This window comes from Bidens hawaiensis, unplaced genomic scaffold, assembly GCF_021521415.1.
Source record: "Bidens hawaiensis isolate Kalapana, Puna unplaced genomic scaffold, B.hawaiensis_p1.1 tig00044813_1, whole genome shotgun sequence".
NCBI classification, from domain to species: domain Eukaryota; kingdom Viridiplantae; phylum Streptophyta; class Magnoliopsida; order Asterales; family Asteraceae; genus Bidens; species Bidens hawaiensis.
Window position 1 is genome coordinate 62,648 of NW_027497971.1, and position 6,694 is coordinate 69,341.

A 6,694-nucleotide genomic window follows, 5' to 3' on the forward strand; every position below is an offset into this window, starting at 1 on the left:
AAGTATGAACACAATGTAATAAGCTTGGAAGCAAGTCATAACTCCACCCATTACCCACCGATTGCATAGAGAATAGAACTAAGGGTTTTGTTGTGGATTAGGTTCGGGTGTGGAAAAGGAATTTATGTAGTGACTTATGGTGATTATGGTGGATGAAACCCAATTTATTGACACCAACAAACCAACAAACAAACTCACTAACTATTATTTACAATCTATAACGACTTTAAACACGAACTCTTTTTGAAATTTATTTGATTTTTCATTTGTTTTTTTTTCTCTTTTTTTCATTTTTTCACAATAAACGATACACATAAATAATAAATATATACAACTCTGACAAACACATATTTACAACTCGACCGAGACATACGTACATTGTATACTATGCTCTACAACTGACTAAGTACAACTCGATAACGAACTGGATTTCATCACACGGGGTTAAAATAAAATGAAGGCCAAGGCTGAAATGGTGTGTAATGTTTGGTTTAGTAAGTGAAAAGGAATATGGTCCAAACGCGCTCCTAGGGGGATAATGTTGGGTAAGGAAATTTATTTTATTTTTTATTTTTATATGTAAGGCCAATACAAAGTGAGTTTTCTAAAGTCATATTTCTCCATACAGGTGGTGGTATTAAGATCTCGAAATGCATGAGACAACCAAGTTCTAGATATCATGGGCATACTGGTTACTCTCTATAATGACACTCATATGACATGTGTATATACTATATATTATATGTGTATTATATATAAAGCAAACCTCACACATGTACCGGAGGAATTAGGTTGCCGACATGAAACATGTGTACCCGTCCCCATGACTCGTTATCCCTATCTAAATGGTCCATTTTAATTTTCTTTAAAAAAACATTTGAATGGGAAGACTTTCGAGAAGCTTAAAAAACTGATCATGGCCAAAGATCTTTACTTGTCATTAATGATAACAATTAACTATTTACAATTCCGGCTTTTGCGCACAATCAAGGCACTCTAAGGCAAAAATTTTAATTTTACCCCCATCCCCACACTTGAGGTTGATATTGTCCTCAATGTTTAAAATTTAGCATTAAAAAATATATTATTGAGGATGGGATTAATATTGATTGATTAAAAATTTTAAAACCAGGCTTAAGTGATGGTCCTAACACTTTATACAATATACAGTTACACTTTTAACAGTAAAACTAAGAAAATAAAAAGAATTATGAAAACGAATTCACCTGATAAGTAAAATAAGCCACTCAAATGTACTCGTGTTTGCGCTTAACGAACCCGGCTCCTCAATTCACTCAACAGAACCTGCAAACTCTCACACGTGTAGAAGCACACTTCTTACAACTGTTAGGATAGGTCTTTTAAATCGTTTGCAAAATCGTTAATTTTAATTATCAAGCCAAATTAAATAAATTTCATAATTAAATTTGTTAACCTAGTAAAATTGTTAAAAGACCTAATTCACTTTCGTAGGAATCACGATTGCATTTAGCGTATGCAGCAAGCCCTTTAAACCCCCCGGTAGCCCGGGTGGACGAGTGAGGTCTCGTGAGGGTTTATAGGAAACTACATCCACAAAGTTTAAATACAACATAATATACACGTACCTGAATACATGGTCGGGTTGCCTCCCGGTTAGCGCTAAATTTTTGTTAAGGTCTTCAGCCGGACCATACCTGATGTGTCATTCATGGTGGTCTCGTAGGGTGCTTGCCTCCTTCCGCTCCTAAACTTGTTCTACTCTCATCATTAGATTTTTCCCAGACTTGATCATAAAATTTACACATTTCTCTGTAACAATCAAACTCCACCTTTTTTCTTCTTCTTCTTCTTGACTTCTTCTTCACTTTCTCTTCATTTAACCTGTCAATCATAAAACATTCTTTCTTTTCTGTTTGATTCTCCTTATTAGAAGATCCACACTTATCAGTTTTATGACCAGATAAATTAGAAAACAACAAACTCATTTTCTTTTCCCCGAACCTCATTCTAACCGTTCCCTCGGCACAATTAATAATAGCCTTAGTTGTAGCTAAGAACGGTCTACCCATAATAACAATCGGTTGTGTATTCTTTACACAATCAAGCACGAGGAAATCCACAGGATAATAGAATTCACCAACTTTTACAATCACATCCCTTACAATCCCCCTAGGGCACGTAGGAGTTTGATCAGCCAACACCACTGTGGTTTTAATGTTTTGTAGTGGCCCAAAATCATACTGATTATACAAACTCCACGGTAAAATACTTACACAAGCTCCAAGATCCAACAAAGCCCTATCTAATTTAAAATCACCTATTTGTATTGAAATAATAGGTGTTCCTGGATCTTGAAGTTTCGGGGGAAGGGTACCCATCAAAACGACATTCACACTGGCATTTAAAGTAAGTTGTTTAGGAAACTTGTGACGTCGTTTGTGGGTACTTAGCTCTTCTAAACACTCAACATGATCACGACTCTCTTTAATTTGTTCAAGCAACGGTTTATTTATTTTCACTTTTTCATAATTTTCCCACTTTTCACTCTTAGGTTGTTCCCGTTTACTTAATTTTTTTGGTGCAAGTAAAGCCATTGGAAATGGAACTTTCACATTCAAATTACTAGTTTCAAAAAACATGTTATTTGAATCATTTTTTGACTTTGTAAAACTTTTAACTTCCTGATCATGTTCACTCTCACCCTTAGACTCAGTTATATCATTCACCCCACCCTCAACACATTGTGGTGAATGAATTTCAACAATAGAAATTTCAGAAAGAGGATGAGTACTTACCTCATTTATGTGGACAGTCGTTGTGTTAGAGGATTTGTGAGTTAGACGTATCTGAGTATCACTACAAAGCTTAGCTTGATCTCTTCTGATGACTGCCACTTCTTTAGTTAATTGTCCAACCTGCTGTGACAATGCCTTGATTTCCTTATCTATGATCTCATTGCCTTTTTGAATACCCATCATTAACTCAATAATTGTATCCAATTTTTCATTGATTGAGTTATCATTCGACCCATGCTGACTCGCTTACCTATTCCATTGATTATGCAAGTTGCTTTGATAGAGACTTTGACTTCCTTCATAACAATTCTGAATTGGTGTCTCAAAAGATTTTGCATTCTGATGTGGTGGCTCGAACAGTGAGGCGTTCTTTGGTACTATAGGCACAAAATGACTGGAAACTCCTCTAACTGGGGCTCTGTGATTCGCCCTAGGCATTCCATCCATATACTCATCCTGACCCTGATATCCTCCATAATCATTATGTTGATCACCATTATACTTTTTTTGACCGAACTTGACCCGATTCTGACCTCTTTGATTAAATGGTGGCACTGAAGGCACAGTCTCATCAAACTCATCATATTCATATTGGTTTTGGGTTTGAGGATGTGGTAGGACAAAGTTTGAAAATTGTTGTTTTTGTGAGAATGGTGGGTACAATGGGCTACCTAGTGGACTTTGATTACTGTAATAACTCATAACTGAACTACACGTATGCTGCCAACACGATAATAAGTTCCTGCACAACCAAAGACAAGCAATACCACGTGTAATACCAAACTTAAAAAAAAAGAAATAAGAAAATATTTTTATTTTTATAAATATATATATTTTTTATTTTTTTATTTTATTTTTAATCAAACAAGTAATGCAACACTAAGCGCACTAGCTCCCCGGCAATGGCGCCATTTTGATGACCGTCGTTTGAGTCAATCAAAAACCTAATTATTCTAAATAGTTAGAGCAAGTAGGGTATCAAAAGATTTTGCATTCTGATGTGGTGGCTCGAACAGTGAGGCGTTCTTTGGTACAATAGGCACAAAATGACTGGAAACTCCTCTAACTGGGGCTCTGTGATTCGCCCTAGGCATTCCATCCATATACTCATCCTGACCCTGATATCCTCCATAATCATTATGTTGATCACCATTATACTTTTTTTGACCGAACTTGACCCGATTCTGACCTCTTTGATTAAATGGTGGCACTGAAGGCACGGTCTCATCAAACTCATCATATTCATATTGGTTTTGGGTTTGAGGATGTGGTAGGACAAAGTTTGAAAATTGTTGTTTTTGTGAGAATGGTGGGTACAATGGGCTACCTAGTGGACTTTGATTACTGTAATAACTCATAACCGAACTACACGTATGCTGCCAACACGATAATAAGTTCCTGCACAAGCAAAGACAAGCAATACCACGTGTAATACCAAACTTAAAAAAAAAAAAGAAATAAGAAATATTTTTATTTTTATAAATATATATATTTTTTATTTTTTTATTTTATTTTTAATCAAACAAGTAATGCAACACTAAGCGCACTAGCTCCCCGGCAATGGCGCCATTTTGATGACCGTCGTTTGAGTCAATCAAAAACCTAATTATTCTAAATAGTTAGAGCAAGTAGGGTATCAAAAGATTTTGCATTCTGATGTGGTGGCTCGAACAGTGAGGCGTTCTTTGGTACTATAGGCACAAAATGACTGGCAACTCCTCTAACTAGGGCTCTGTGATTCGCCCTAGGCATTCCATCCATATACTCATCCTGACCCTGATATCCTCCATAATCATTATGTTGATCACCATTATACGTTTTTTGACCGAACTTGACCCGATTCTGACCTCTTTGATTAAATGGTGGCACTGAAGGCACAGTCTCATCAAACTCATCATATTCATATTGGTTTTGGGTTTGAGGATGTGGTAGGACAAAGTTTGAAAATTGTTGTTTTTGTGAGAATGGTGGGTACAATGGGCTACCTAGTGGACTTTGATTACTGTAATAACTCATAACCGAACTACACGTATGCTGCCAACACGATAATAAGTTCCTGCATAAGCAAAGACAAGCAATACCACGTGTAATACCAAACTTAAACAAAAAGAAATAAGAAAATATTTTTATTTTTATAAATATATATTTTTTATTTTTTTATTTTATTTTTAATCAAACAAGTAATGCAACACTAAGCGCACTAGCTCCCCGGCAATGGCGCTTTGATGACCGTCGTTTGAGTCAATCAAAAACCTAATTATTCTAAATAGTTAGAGCAAGTAGGGTATCATATCACAAGGAGCATGTGGTCAGTATTACAAAGTTTGTTTGATTTTTAATATATAATTAATTAACTAAGATGAACAAACGTTGTCAAGCGAAAATTAATATATTGATTTTAAAAACAATTTAAAGAGAATGCAACCTTCTCCGGGTTCAGGTTCAAGGTTTCACACAAAGCTCGTTTGATCAATTGGACACCACATAGACATGGTGTTGGAAATTAGTTAAAGTGGATATTGAAACAGGCTTTTGTCATCAAACCTATACAATTCAATTACCCAGTCTAATAATATCAAGTCAACCCCCTTTAGCCACCTAACCCGCTTCTAGGTTTTGTCATCAACCAAACGTGGTTGTAAAGAAAGAACTCAAAACACCAAGAAACTATTTAATTAACTAAGACTTCAATTTGTTAAATGTTTGTTATCACATAAACAAATCCAATACATAAATAAACAAAGTTTAATGTTTAACCTAAACGAACCATTCACCCGGAGAAAGTTACAATGAGATTAGCCTTGCCTCATCATGATTGTGTCTTCTTGATTTTCGTGCCAAACAGCCAAGGAGGCTGTTGCCCTAGTGTTTGCCTTCTCGTCTGCCTTCTGCCTTACGATTGCTTTCCTAAAAAAAAACTCTTCCCTTGTGCGTTCCCCTTTTACTTTTAATCCCAATTCACTTCTTGGTTGTTGCAGTCCATCTTCTGCCCAACGTTTCTTTAATTGGGCCCAATTAGTGTTCACAGACCACACTAGTATGATTGCATGATAGAATAATATTCTTTTCATTTTCTTGATAGCACCTACACGTGCACACACAAAACCAAAGTTCTTTTCATCCTTTGTATTATTATTATTATTATTATTATTATTATTATTATTATTATTGTTGTTGTTGTTGTTGTTTTAAACTCAATTTTCTATAACCAATTAGATATATCTACGGCCTAATATAATTGTATACTAACAAGTATTTAAATTAAAAACACAATATTATTAACAATTAGTCACAACCAAACACACACTCATCAAAGCTTAGGAGGAAGATCTCCTTTTAAAACCGCACTTACCCGCTCAGTTAAATCCACTTGTAGAGGCACTTTTTGTTGCCTCTTTTGAGTGCATAGTTCCTTTAAAAACTTAGCATACGCAGGCGCTTGTTTGATTGCCTCAAGTCGCGGTAAATTCACTTTAACTTGCTTAAAAACTTCCCATATCTCTTCTTTTTGAGGACCCCTTCTTGAAAAGATATTTTTCTTACCCGGGTCAAGTAAAGCCGAGGGAAATGGAACCGCATTTGGTTCCACTTCCTTATTTTTATCGTTTAAATTTGAAGTTTGACCCGGATTTTGTAACGGTTTTTCAAAAGTGACATGTTTGTGGGTTTATTTGTTACAATTTCATCATCACTTTCATTACTCATAATATCCTCAACTTCCCCATCAACCACACTCGGTGATAAATCCTTTTTGTGTTCTTTACCACTTCTTAAAACACTAACGTGGTTAATAGGAACATTACGAGAAGAGTTATGAGAATGATTTACCTTTGTGTCGCTTGGCAATTGACACTTATTCTTCTTCAAGTCCGACACTTCAGTTGCGAGTTGACCCATTTGTGTGGTCAACGATTGGA